We start from the raw sequence: 14,855 nt of genomic DNA, 5'->3' as shown, positions 1-14,855 counted from the left end.
GAAAGAACATAGAATGAAACTGAATACAGACAAGACTGTTGTCACGGCAGCAAATGAGGAAAATCAGGCACTGAAAACTGAGATAGAAGGGAAAACAGAGGAACACATTCAAATATTTGTGCGAGTTGGTTGAAGAGAAGGGAAAGAAGACAGGACTTCTGTATAGCATAGACACCTGGGCAGTCAAAGTGTCAGATTGGTGGTAGGAGGCACCCTGTGGAACAAATGAAGTAATGACATTGGAGCAGAAGCTAAAGTAGCTCCAATTGCAGAACAGATTAGAGAGAAGATTTTGTCAATATTTGGGAGAGTTATGAAGAATGCATAAGGAAATGCAGTCATTAGGCAAAGAGGTGACTAGACTGCAAGAGAGAAGACCTACAACATTAAAGCATGACTGTTGGAGAAGGTAGGAGAATGACAATGAGTTGAGAGAGGTTGTGACAGCCGATGCAACACCCCAACCCCATGCAGAAAATAGAAAAAGGGGAATTGATGATGATGAATAAGCAATATCTGGCAAATTTTTTAGACGTCTTAATCTGATACATATTAATGCAAGAAGCATCAAGGCAAAGATAATGTCTTGCAAAGCTAGATCACACTATACCTGCTTAATAAAGTGGCTACATCTGAAACTTGGCTCACACAAGATATCATACTTAAATTGTTCCACTGTATCACAACAAGCTGCACTCTGAAAGAAAAAAATGTTTGCAGTGTTTCTATTTTTCATACTTGGGGTTAACATGGCTAGGCTTTATAAAGCCTCTTGAGCTATTAGTCTAGTAACCTCCTACGAACCTATAAATGCATGCATGCATGTAACTAAGACAGGAACATAAAATGATGTTTCTGGAAGGGGGCTATTGGCTGTTATTACTGGTATCATGTAAAGAATCTAAAAAGGGATTCCAAATTTATTCATTCACTCATTTTGATTTGTTGACCAGGGAAGTCTGAGTGGGTGCAATACCCCTTTTAAGCAGATGCCCAGGGAGAAAAGCTTCATTGGTACAATGCAAAGTAACACAGGTAAATTAATCATTAGTGTCCACTTTGACAGTGCAGTATTTACAAAATGGTATACAGTAGCATATTGAACTGGTTCACATTACATAAAAGCATATTAAATGTATACATTCACACTGGTACAATGATAATATGTTGAAATTGAATATATATACAATCATGTATAGCAGAACAGCTGTAAGTATGAACAAACATAGATACCTATATTAATGAGTAGTTTGACATGTTATTCAGGCTGTGTCAGGGTGTGTAGAATTAGTAGTAGTAAATGATATATTAGTTGTGAACATTAGTGTCAAGAAGTGTTAGTCTAAGAGTAAAATGTGTAGCTGTAGTTACAAGAGACTTAGATGTTGGGGTGCAAGGGAGACGTGGGAAAGTGGTAGAAAGGGAAATGATTGCTTGTATTAGAGTTAGCCTGCTGAAGTGCAAGAGCATAGCTAGGAAACCTTGAGATGGCCTTTACGCTGATTTTGATTCTTTTGAAGTCAGCAGGTTGTTACTCTGTCTTAGCGGTAGAGGTAGTGATCTCCACAGTTTGTGGATATGAATGGAATAAAGGGCTTCCCCTGAATAGTTACTGGCTTTGAGAGTGGATACCAAGGCATTGTTTGTTGAACATAGGTTTCTAGGGGTGGGCAGGTTTCCAAAATATGTTTTAGGCTGGGGCATTTGTTACATTTATGTCCTAGGTTGTGGGCTACAAGTAGTTGTGAGTAGCTGAGGTAGTTTTTTTGATGGCAGTGCAGTTATGGGCCCTATATGGGAGGCTACATGCAAACCTGGGAATTTTTGTTGTAGCTTAGAGATTTGGTTGACATTGAGATTTACAAGTATAGGGGAGGCATAAAGAAGAGCTAGTTGCAGAGAGCTGGATGTTGTATTTTTTTTCTTTTTAACCAAGTTCAAGGAGTTATTGTTTTATGTGGTATAATGTTCCAAGTTTTTAATGTGTTATTTTGATTACTTCTTGTATATGCACTTTACATTTTAGGTTTTCATGTATACAAACACTTAGGTTAGTACGTTTATTCTTTTGAATTTGTGTACTGCTTGAGGAACTGATTCTGAATTGCTGATTGGTGCTAGAGTGACATTTGTGTGCAAAGAGAAGCAATTTGCTTTTCTTAAGATTTAGAAGTTGGAAGGTGTCTAGACAAGCTTCAGTGGAAGAGAGCGACTGTTGGATAAATTATAGTCATGCAAGCTACACTTACCTACAACAGTAGATATTCAAATTCCTCACTGCTGCACTAGCCTTAAAATATATGGGTTGTGCCTGCCAAGGAAACAACCACTGGTCAGCTTGAAAAAGCTTGGTTTCCCACCTTCCCAGTCCTTCACTTGGATTGCTGCTTTCCCTCCATGTGATTAGCTAATCAGCTGTCAGAGTGAAGCTGTCTTCAGGACTTTCTTGCCCATACCATCATGAGATAAGATCCCAACAATCCTGAAATAACCAACCAATAACAGTAAAACGTATACAAGAGAAACAAATATAATTCTATTTTATATCCCAACTACAATTATATACAAGAGTAGGATGGGTAAAGCTATTGCTATAGGTAAGCATAACTTACACTGCTGCACTACCTCTCAGGTATACAGTTTGAATGTAAAAGCCTATCCAACCTGGGAGGAAGACGAACATGGATTCAAGATTCCCAGGAGAATGGTCCTAGCAACTATAGCATGGATCTACAAAAAGTATCCAGTATGTAAAGCTTTGTAAAAGTATGTACAGAGGACCAGCTAACTGCCTCTAGAACACTTTTGAGTACACCCATTTCCAATATGGCACTGGAGAAGACAGGGCTGTACTGGAATGTACCTTGATGCCACCTGAGCTGACCTGACATAGCGGTTATAACAAAAACTAAAGGAGGGGACAAACAACTAGAAATTGTCTACTTAGAGACAGGGATAAGACATAAATAGATGATCATCTTTTATAAAGGGCATAGTTCAAAACAAGATAATAGTTCAGATGCCTATGCACATCCAGTGTGTGCAAAATCCTTTCTTCCTGGTTTTTAGGTTTTCTGTAGAAAACTGGGAAACTTGATGGCTTGATTTGAAGAAAACTCTGCAACCACTTTGGGCATGAATAATGGGTTTGTTCTTAGAGAGAGACTATCCTATGGAAAATCAGATAGGGATCACCTTTCATGAGGGATTGCAATTCAAATACTAGTCTTGCAGATTTCAGAGAAATGTTGGCAACAGTTTTCCAAGTCAAGAACCTGAAATTAGCTTGGTGAACAGGTTCATAGGGTAACAATTTATCCAGCACATACATGAATTTCTCCAGCACACACTTGAGAACCCAAAGGAGGAGCAACCTTTTTACAAAGTTGTCTCTGGTGCAAATCTCCTTTCAGGAACTGTTTTACCACAAACAGAGAAGGAAGAGGAGAATCCATGGGCAAACATATTGAAACAGCTACATGATTAACCTTTACAGAAGAATAAGAAAGTCCAAAGGAAAGTAACTCTCACAAATATTTTAGCACCATTGGTACAAAATCCCTAACGGTCCCCTAGTTATAGGCCTATACATTGTAGGTTTTGTACCAGCTTACAGATTCAAGAATGGTGAGGAAATAATTTTACAACTGTTTATTGTTTCTATTAAGGTTGGTAGCATTCATGAAGTTCAAGAGAACAGTCATGCTACGATTTGGTCAAATCTGTTTTACGTAGGGGAGAGGATACTACTATCTGTGAGGTGTTAGAAAACTACTTTCAAACGCCACTGCTCCAAGATTTTTGAGAGGGGAGAAATTATAACAATTGGCCTATAGCTTTACAGAGTTTTTTTCCTTTGTGTAAGGGCAGTATGTAAAATATGAAGTGTAGCCTTAATTTCAATGGATATAACTATCAAATTAGTGTCCAAATATTTCTAGAAACGTGCATGCTGTAAATAAAAAAAAAACTGTCAACAAGTGCAGCAATTACTATATTATCTCACCCACTTACTAACCAGGTAATGTCACTAGGGAAAAGTCATTTGAGGACGACCTGGTTAAACAACTTGCTCAGAGTCCTACAACATGTTAATATATATAAGTAGAGGGAATCAAATCCTGAACTACAAGAGAGGCTCATAGGTGCTTATGACCTTAATAATTTATTAACTTATTTGTCTTTGTTTACTGGGACAGTCTGACTAAGTAATACCCACTTTCATTGTAGGCCTGGGGAGAAAAGCTCCTTTTGCTTACACTGCATTATACTAAGTTCCACTTAAACATGGAGCAGTTACATTACAACATCTGTGCTAAATTCTAGAAAAAATTTCAGCAGTAACAGATAAATGCCAACATTTATCAAAAGGCATTAAAATCAAAATATGCATGAACACAATGAACATGATACAAACATTTCTTCTACAAAAAGGTACATACAGTATAAATCCAGTGTTCTCTCTCACCTCAGTACAAGTAAAACTATTTTGTCAAGGCTAAGCTGACTATTTCACCTACTGTATACTGTGGCTATCTGTTAAACATGCAAGTCTTTTTATATTGCAAAATCCATTAGGAAATTTGAAAGACAGTAAACAAAATAAAGCTCTGAAAAAGCCAATGCAGGCAATACCTGTAGAAGCATTGCATTGTATATCACAAATTTACAGGAGGATATGCTCTTCAAACTATAGGTGCACTCACTGATTGCCACTGACACGTGGAGATTGTTTTAATATTCTTTTCTCTTACCTTCACGCCTGCTCTGTTGCCAATTCATATCCTTCTAACAGATGGACATTTGCTTTACAGATCAATATTGTATTGTTTAACTCCTATTTTAGTACAAATAGGTCTATCAAAAATCAGATACTTCATACACCTCTCACAATCCAGTACGCCAAAGTCGCTAAAACGTGATAGTCAGTTTTAGAGGTCATGCCTTCCAAATCCAACAAACATCTGCAATTTCAACTTTCATGCAAATCTCTCCTTAATGACTAGCATATTACCATTGCTTTACTTATCTTGCACAATCTAAGATACACTTCCTAAAAAGAATTAGAGGCATGCACTGCTCCTGGCTCACTGAAGATCTAACGGCAAACGAAAGCATCAGGGCATCTATAAAAACAATAAAATGGTAATAACCCACATGTGATAGCAATCTCAATAGGTCAACAGGTAGCAAGCACACTTTGCCTTTGTTGCAGAAGGCTGAGAAGTCTATTCCCACACCAGGTATTTATTTCCAACACTAAAACTGCAGTCATAGTGCCATCTTTCAACTGAGATATTAAACCTAGATACCAGCTGTCTGAGTTAGTGGTAGCTCAACTGAACAGAAAAGATTCCATGGCATTTATAACATTCACGTCATTTACATTTACAAAATTACACAACATATACATTTACATTCTTTACAACCCCATCTTCACATTTTTTCCATTTAATATAACCTAATTTTGGAATATAAAGGAAAACGTAACCTTAATACAAATTTCCTATAAAAATATATTCTTCCACCCCATCCCTTTCTACATGTATTTATTATTTATTTTAAGTTTACTGGGATAGTCCGACTGGATACGTCTATTTTCAGTGGAGGCCCAGGGAGAAAAGCTCCAAAAAGACATTCAACAAATTGTTACATTTTTACAGTTTAAAACACAAAATAAAACACAAATAAAAGGATTTTTACACAGATGTAAACAAACACAAAAACAGATACACAAAAATTATTAAATTTTTACTCAGATGGAAAATTCTAGACACTTATGAATGATAGGGTATTGAATGCCTAGTAGGCTAACCTGGTAGTAGATCCAAGGAGATCATAGGATTTATAAGTTAAGAAACAAAGTGTAGGCAGAAGTCCTCCATGTGCACACAAGTGATGGTTAGAGTTAGTCTGGATTAGGACAAGGACATAGCCATCATTTTTTAAAGTACTGAATCAGACCTTTCTTGAACTGAGGTAGAGAGTTCGGATTAAGACTAGCAGGAAGGGAATTCCAAGTTTTGCCAACAGAGTTAGAAAATAGAGATTTACCAGCTGTGTTGTTGGATTTAAGAGTTTGAATGAGTAGTCTTTCAGATGAACGAAATGCTCTAAGGTTACTGTAGGGGGTGATGAGGTTTTTAAGTACATTGCCTCCCCTTTATTTCCTTCAACACATCCTCATCCCCTGTAATTTTGTTATTCTTATGCATCTTCTTTCCATAACATCCACAAAAGAAACAATTTTATCCCATTTTAATTGCATATTTGCTTTCCTTGTCATAATTTTCATACAGTACCATTTACATATGTTTTTTTCAAATCCTTTCCACTTGCATTAATTTTTTAAAATCTCTCCAATTTTTATTTTTGATGCACATAAGGAAAATGTTCCTACAGTTTCTTCTGCATTGCATTCTTTACATTTCCTTTTTTTCAACACTGAAACATATTGTTTTGCAAAGCATTCAGCAATAACTTAAAAAAATATTTTGCTTCATAAAAAAATTCTCAAACCTTTTTCCTTCTTTCATATACAGCTTAATATCACCCCTTGATTCATTCCATGGAAATATTAAACAATCATCCACTACATTTTATATATTCCTTTCAATTACTTTTTCCAATCACTATTTTCCATAACTTCATTTTCTTTATATTCTTTTTATTTTTGTATTTTTCTCTCTATTCCATATTGCCTTATTTCTACCAATCAACATTTTCCCCACCATATTTCTATTTCATGATTTTTCTTAATTATCCAGAACTAATGTATAGATACCAGGTATACTAGTGCTTTCAAAGTTAATTCTCCTCCTCCTTTTGTTATTCATTATGCCCTTCTCAGAGGATTTGTGTACTCCTAATAAAATTGAAAAACAAATCAGTTATTTCTTGTTCCATATTACATGGAAACATAGCAACTCCATCCAAGTACGACAATTCCCCTAATACATAGATATTTAACACACACTTTTTAAAAGAATGTAAGTTTTCCACAATGGTGTCAATTTTCTTATATCTTTCAATTTTTCTTTATATTGTTCTGTTACTCTCTTATATTCACCAAGTATTATGTTTTCTTTTCTATTATAATATATTACATTTAATTTTATGTCACTAAATCCTTTAAGATCTGGTTGATTGTATCTTGGTTCTATTATTCACTCATCTATACTTTATTTCTTGCAACTATATAACCAAGTAATCAGTATATGATTACTATTATAAGCACTTTCCTTCTAACATTTTCATCATCCACTAAATACCATATTGCTTTATGATCAGAAAAGTATGTCGTTTTCATACCTCCCATTATTTCTAGCATGTGTTTTGAGTATAAATCTGTCTTGAGTATCTTTCCTTATGTTACAATTATAATCTATCATAATTGAGAAATTCACCACAACAAACTTTTCTCATTTTCCTACCATATCCATATATGCATAAACACAGTCTTATTACTGTCACTTTTTCTTATATCATATATTACCAGCCTTCCTGGTATAACTATCAAGTCCATTATTATTTTTTCACTTTTTGTCGTACCTTTTATGCCTATACATATCTCATTTCTTACGAGACAAAAACATTTTTCTTCCCTCATACAGCTGCATTTTTCTCGTCTGTTTTCTAATGCATCTTGTATCTAACATGCAATGTCCATCTTTATTTTTTACTCCCGTCTGTTACTGCCAAACCTCCAACTTCACATTTACAGCTAGCACTAAAACATTATCCCTTCCCTTTTTTTTTGCATCCTTTGTTGTTGCAACTTTTTTCTCCTCCTGATTCCTCCCCAATTCTCATGCTCATTTTCTTCACCTGTTTCTGTATCCTCTTGTACTTCTTTATCATTACTTAGTATGCCACTGTATTTCAATATTTTTTGTGTTGCTGTTTCAGTATTTTCTTTACTCCCCACCTCATCTCCCCTTCTTCATTTCTACTCACACCCCCATTTTCTGTAACTGCACCATTTTCCTCAGGCTGTGTTTTATGTGAAAAGTACTCCCCCCCCCCCCTCCAGCCTTTCTTCATGTGTCAAAGGACAAACCATTCACAAATGACCTAAACCATGACATTTAATATGCTTAGGTAAACAATTTCTAGCTGTTTGACCTTTTTCTCCACGTTGACTGCATCTTTGCTTTCTGCATTCCTGCACTAACAGATTTTCTGCCCCATAATAAAGGCAAGCTTTTAGCTGTCCTATCTTATAGTACGCCTCTTTTTTTATATTCATGTTAATCACATTTTAGACATTTCTAACCTTCTCTTCACAAGTATTTAAATTACTCAAACCTCCCAAATCATTGTCCATATGTTTGCATCATAAACTTTTTTTCATGCACATTGTAAAACTCAGTTAAAAAATAACTTTTCCGTCAAGTCTCTTCAATGTCAGTTGCTCTCTAGAATGACCAGTAATTTGTTTTCAGAGCTTAGCACTGCACCTGAGAAAGAAATTCATTATTTCCATTGGACAGTTCTTTTTTTCTTTTCAACTTTGCCCAAATTCTGTAGCAGATCAAAATATTAATAAGTTACCTCAGAGATTCCCCATCCTTAAATGTATCAGTGCACTAAGACTGGTACAAATATACTGTCAAGTATTTTATATTTGTCTTTTTTTTATTCGTTTTAATCTTAATTCTTACCACACTGGCTGTTTTCTTCCAGTTTGTTGTCCCCCTTCCTGTCTTTTCCTGCTTGTTTCAGTATTTCCAGTCTGAAAGTCAGCCTTCCACAAAAGTTTTCTTTTTCATCGAAACCCTGTTGCCAGTGCATGCTCTTAAAACTATTTTATCCACTATCCAAACATCACCAGATAGCCTGCCTTCCTTCACTGATTCCCTAGTAGTGCCCTCCACTGCTGCCACAGCAAGCACACATTCTACCAAATCAGCCCATTTTGTGCATGGCCCTGATTCATTAAATCCACCAAGGTCTGCCTTGCGTGTCTAAACCTCCTCCTTGCAGGGCTGTTCCCCATGACTTCCTTACATCCTACAATTACAACGCTCTCCATATTTCCTTGCTCCATTTCACTATCAGTATTCTCCCTTTTCTCTGTCATCCTGGTACTCTTCCTTACTGCAGTAACTGCCCTATGGTGGTGCATAACAGCTCAAAAGAGCAGTAGCAGCTCCCCAATGCCTTAGCCAAATTATCCTTAGTCACTATGACTTACACTGAGTCTCCCCTGAAAAGAGGCAACTGGCCTAGTGGGACTAATCCAGTCAAAAAAGTATAAATAAAAGTAAACCTACTTTAGGGAAGCACAAGCCATCTTCCAACACCCCCCCCCCTCCAAGAGTCTGTCTGGAATGAAACAAAACAGAATATACTAGATTAGGTAAAATGCCTCAAACCATCAACTATATTATTTTCAAACATCTACCAAAACAACATACATAATATACATAATACAGGCAGAACTAGCCAATATTTGACAACCACCATATATATTCTAATTATTATAAATAAGAAGAGAAATAATCTACCCGAAAAACATGTCCCAATAAAATAATGCATTCCCCTTCCTTAAGGACGACCACCCCATTCATAGTAAAATGTTTAACTTGTTTAAATTTTTACTTCATCAATAACTTCAGGCATTATTCCTTTATTAAATAAAGCATATACTGTTTTCCTTTGGCCAAATATCTAATGTCAGTCCCTACTAATGACTAGCAACGTATGTCAAAACTATAAATAATTTCTAATATTCTAGAAAGAATAGTCTATAGCTAAGTAATTAAGCATATCAATAACTGTGGACCACCACTTCATGGTGATTTATATTTTTCCTTGAAGAAAGAGCACTTTAAAAGAGTAAATAAAAACAAATTCAGCAGGTTGTATTCCTAAAATAATTACATAAACTGTATTTATTGCTTCACAAGACTGGCATGACTTTCAAAACCATATTATAACAATGGGTCATCCACCCATTGATATATGTATACCTTGAACTACCAACCTCATCTTCTGTTTTTCTCCATATTTTCAGTTTTCAGACAGACTTGTAATCAAAAGTTCACCCCCCTCCCTCCATCACCACCTACACAAATGAAGAGGAATACTTTAATAACCATCCTAATTTCCCACAATATAGCCATGTTCTGCACAGATCAAACCACTTACTAATTTAGTGGTCCAGTTCATTTCATGATCTTTACCAGACAAAAAACATGTTCACAGCTGTAGAAATCACCAGTTTCCCAAAATAAGTCATGTGATCATCTTCCCCTACATTGCATCCCAATCTATATTAACCATTTATAAACAGTTTAAGATGAACTGAGCCCATTAAACTTGCCCTAAAATGGTGTCATGCAGAGTTAAACTTAATCAACCCTCCTTAAAAATGAAGGAAACATAAAAATAATGGGTACAGTAAATATCACAAACCACATATACCTTCATTTAATAGGTCGTATGAAAACATAAGCAATAAATAACATTACCCTTACAATTCATCCCCAGTCACTCAAACATCAAAATGTGCTCTAAATCAGTATATACCAATGTTTTGCTTAGCTAGTTATTTTTCATTCAAGTTACAAATTGATTTAAGTAAATAAAACCTCTGATCCTGAGTAACTATATACTAGAAATTGTAGTAACCGAGTACCACAGTAGCTCACCAAATTATAAATTATCTTCAACTGTAACAGTTATTTGTAAGCCCATATTAAAGGTGCATGTCATATATACGACCAAGCCTTTACCGAACATTCACCTAACCATGGCATCCCTTACAGGAAATTTACACATCAAATAAATGCACTTAACCATCTCAGAGATTCCCTAGTAATAACACAACCCAGCACACAGGCAACAAAATAAAAATGCAGCTTTCATTATCAGCCTCAAACAGATCTTGAAGATGACTACAACATTAATGCAACAGAAATCTTGAAAATTTTATGCACATAATAGCAATACAAACTATTGCACCTTAAATTTACAGTGTCATATTTTTAAAACCACAAAAATACTGCATAATTTAACAAGAGCTCGTCCTATTAACCATCGACTATAGAAGGTAATGCAAACATTTTCAAAAACACTAATATATGCACCACACATTTCATGTGACATTTATTAACTAATATAGCAACAATAGAACCTGTAAAACAGTCAAACATTGCAGCAACGGCAGTCTACTATTTCAACCCTCACTTTTGTCTTGCATCATAGTGTGACTTAGACATGCTACTGCTGAGCAGCTCTGGTCACCCACTGGCATGCAGCCACCCATTCAAGCATCTCCTTAAATCTGTATGCAAGTCAGTCTTAAGGCACAAGAAACAATCACACCTACCCCAAACACAGATACTCAAAAATGTTCATCATAGAAGCTGTAAAATTACCAACCCTTTCAATATATTTTACAGCACACTGTACAATGCTTAGACTTGAAATATTTTCATGTAATTGGGAGCATTGCATTTGAACGAACTAATAAAGCTTTAGAAAATAAAACTTCACTTAAAGTGACTCTCGATTCTCTTGCAATAATGAATGTACCTATTGCAGCCCAATCAGAATAACCAAGAGTCCTGCATATTATACAAGGTCAAAATGACTTCTATTGCACTGACTGCTTATCATGTTAATGGAAAACAATCACTCATCCATTGCAATTCAGCAAGGGTCAACATGGCCATAGTACTTCACCTCCCCATCTTCAATCCAATGTTTCAAAGCAACATCATCAATGTTCAAAATCTCATTAAGCAAAAATTTAATATCTTTCTTCCCAATGCATACCACCCAAAGAACAAGGGCACAATCTTCCACATGCGCAGACTCCATCTCCCAGTCCTATCCAAATTCAACAAGTTCACAACTGTCATTAGTTTTTCTCAAGATCAGAAGTGAATGATTCCTCACGCACATGGGCCAAAGTACATGGCAGTACTTGTAAACTACCCACCACAGGCTAAATAGAGGAAAACTGCCTTTCATACAGGAGAAAAACAATTTGAAATCGGTTGGGAATGACAAACTGTGTCACTTAATGTTAACTAAAACAAAGGCACCACACACCAGCAAAAGGAACAAATAACTGAAAAAAAAAAGTGTGGAGAAACAAAAACCAAGAGTTAAAAATGTTTCACTGAATTTTAATGATAAAATTAACAAAAGTTAAGTGCTTTCATCCTTGTGCAATAAACAGGACTTGAAGAGAACCAAAAATTAGATCACAACCATGATTTGGTTTTGATGAAGTCCTGTTTTTGTATAAGAATAAAAGTGCTTACCTTTTGTTATTATTGTCACTAAAGTTCAGTGAACCATTTTTAACTGGCCACAGTTGTGAATACCCCCATTTGTTTTTCTACATTGACACTAGAATACTTATTTCATGACAGGCTTTCTCTCCGTACATATTCTCTGGAGACATTTCTGCCCTAACTCACATCATCTTGATTCATGTCTGCAGAGACCTCATCTGAGCCTGCTGTTTTTCATGACTTCATTTTCCTTAGTGCAGTTCTTGCCTCTGCTGGAGTGGGCTTTTTTTCCTCTTTTGCCACAGACTGTAAATTGGGCAATACAGATTGTGTGTGGTATTCGTCATTCAGAAGCTGCTAGAAAGTACTCTTTCCATCTGTTTTTGATGTCATGTGGATTAATGAGCAAGTTGCTGCTGGCATCCCTTATAAAAGGCATCTGATAAGTATCTTCATCTCTGTAAGCCAACTGGAATACTTTCTATTGACCGATATTTTCTATCTTCCACTTTTTCTTGCACTCCTACTTTATTTTGACAACTTCACGGAGTTCTGAAGTCCTCCATTTGCCTTTGCCATATCTCTGTTCTACTGTCTTCACACATGCTTTTATGAGATATTGTCATTCTTCTTTCTCTCAATTTCCTTTTTTCATGAAGGGATAGTTCCTTATTTCCTTGAACTCATGCTTTAACTCCAGTCAACTTCCAGGTCACTTTATTCCCGATTAACCTTACAGCCTTCTCCGACCACTGTTGTGGGGAACCTCTATAAGAATTCTTTGTTCACAGACTTCAAGAGATTGAAAAAATTGCTTAAAAGCCATATCTACCACTTGTGATTGCAACTGCAGCAAGGCAAATCTGCAGTTAAGTGTAGAAAGGCCGAAGTGCAGTAAAACACACCCTTTTGACAAACCTACTCTTACTTTTGGACAATGCATAGCATCTGTGCGTAAATTCTGGTATCTGTGGATACTATTCTAGACCAAGGAAACAATATTGCAGCCTGGTTGGGGGAGCCTGAAAAGTTCACAAACTCAAAGGATGCTTATATATGCTAACTGCCTTATGTGGCAAAAATCCCAGAATGTTGGTGTTTACGAGATATATTACAGCATCCTTACATAGCAGCTTCAATAGAGGGATGAAATTAAGCTTCTCTTCCTTGTTACAAGAGGAACATTAAGTCCCTTCTAGGGATAAGAGGAGTCAACTAGAGTAAATAAGACATCATGGATTGCAAGTGTGTCCCAAAGGAGGAAAAAAACTCACTGTTACACTTGTCCAGATCCAAGAGTTTCTGCGCTACCAGACTCTCCTGCAAAGAGGATTCTTTCAGGGAGACAGAACATAGAATGTATCTTGTAGAGGCGATCACATGTGAAGAAAAGCAGGATAGCAACAGCAATGCTGAAAAGGCGGCCTTCGCCTGGTATGTACATAGTACCGCTGGATGGGGCTTTATTCCACTTGATCTGCCTTTTCCCACAGGCAATGAAGAAAGAGAAAATAATAGTAATATAAGATGGAGACAGGCAGCTAAGAACCTGAAAAGTATGACACCACCCCAACGGGGCTGCATGGAATAAGCTACCTTATAAGAATACGCAAGTCAGAATATTTAAAAGCCTTTAAAAATAACATAGATGGATGGTCTGGATATAGATCCTTTTAGGCCATGTCTCTGTACATTTTGCAATTTATTCAAACCAACAGCCTTTGGGCATCCAATACACATTTCTTTGCTGTTATGAAATGAGAACAAGAGCAATACTTTTTCAGAAATGTGAAGTTTTCTGCCATTTTATATACTTACAGCTGTTGCCATTTTCCTTTGAGGACCATACATGAGCATGTTGTGTGCAATACATTGCAAAATGTCTGTCTTTCTACAGCTAATAATGGAAAGTCACTGTGTTAGTATGCTGTATGACTTGGTGGGCACTCAGAGTGAAATCATCACTTTGGGAAGTACAGTGCTCAAGGTACTAAGTGCGTGCAGAAGGGCAAGACAAATATATATTTAGCTTACTCCTACACAAGCAATGGTTGTTAGGGAAAGCGATGGAACTAAACAGACTTGGGTAAGAGAATCAACAGAAAATAACAGAGGTAAACTTTAATGTTAACATTATTCTAATATTGAGATTGATCCCATTAACAGTATGTTGGGCAACAGGAATAAAGGGAGCATCTGCAACTGAGAGGATATAGTACATATTCACAGTGAAAAACATCACTGTGAGATGGTGCACAGCTTACGCTACTGAAGAGCATCTGCAAAAGATTATAAAAGCGCAATGTTTTCCATATTTGCATCACTCAAAAATAGTGTGTGATATCTTGGGGGGGCTATGAAAGCAGTGGGTGTTTGAAAAACACATTACTAAACACTTGAGTAAGAGAAACACAGCAAGAAATGTAACTAATTGAGTTGCATAATGTAATATTAACATTAATACTGCATAAGACGTAGGTTGTGCATTAGGAAGCAAGAAGGCATCTGAAAGCTGAAAGGATATGGCAGTATCCTCAGCAAAATCACCACTTGGGATAATTACGACTTAAGATAAGTGTGTTTACACAATGCTAAGGAAAATAC

This window comes from Protopterus annectens, chromosome 1.part0 (assembly GCF_019279795.1).
Source record: "Protopterus annectens isolate FY-2018-M chromosome 1.part0, PAN1.0, whole genome shotgun sequence".
In the NCBI taxonomy this organism is placed as follows: domain Eukaryota; kingdom Metazoa; phylum Chordata; order Ceratodontiformes; family Protopteridae; genus Protopterus; species Protopterus annectens.
This window is presented reverse-complemented; position numbering follows the sequence as displayed.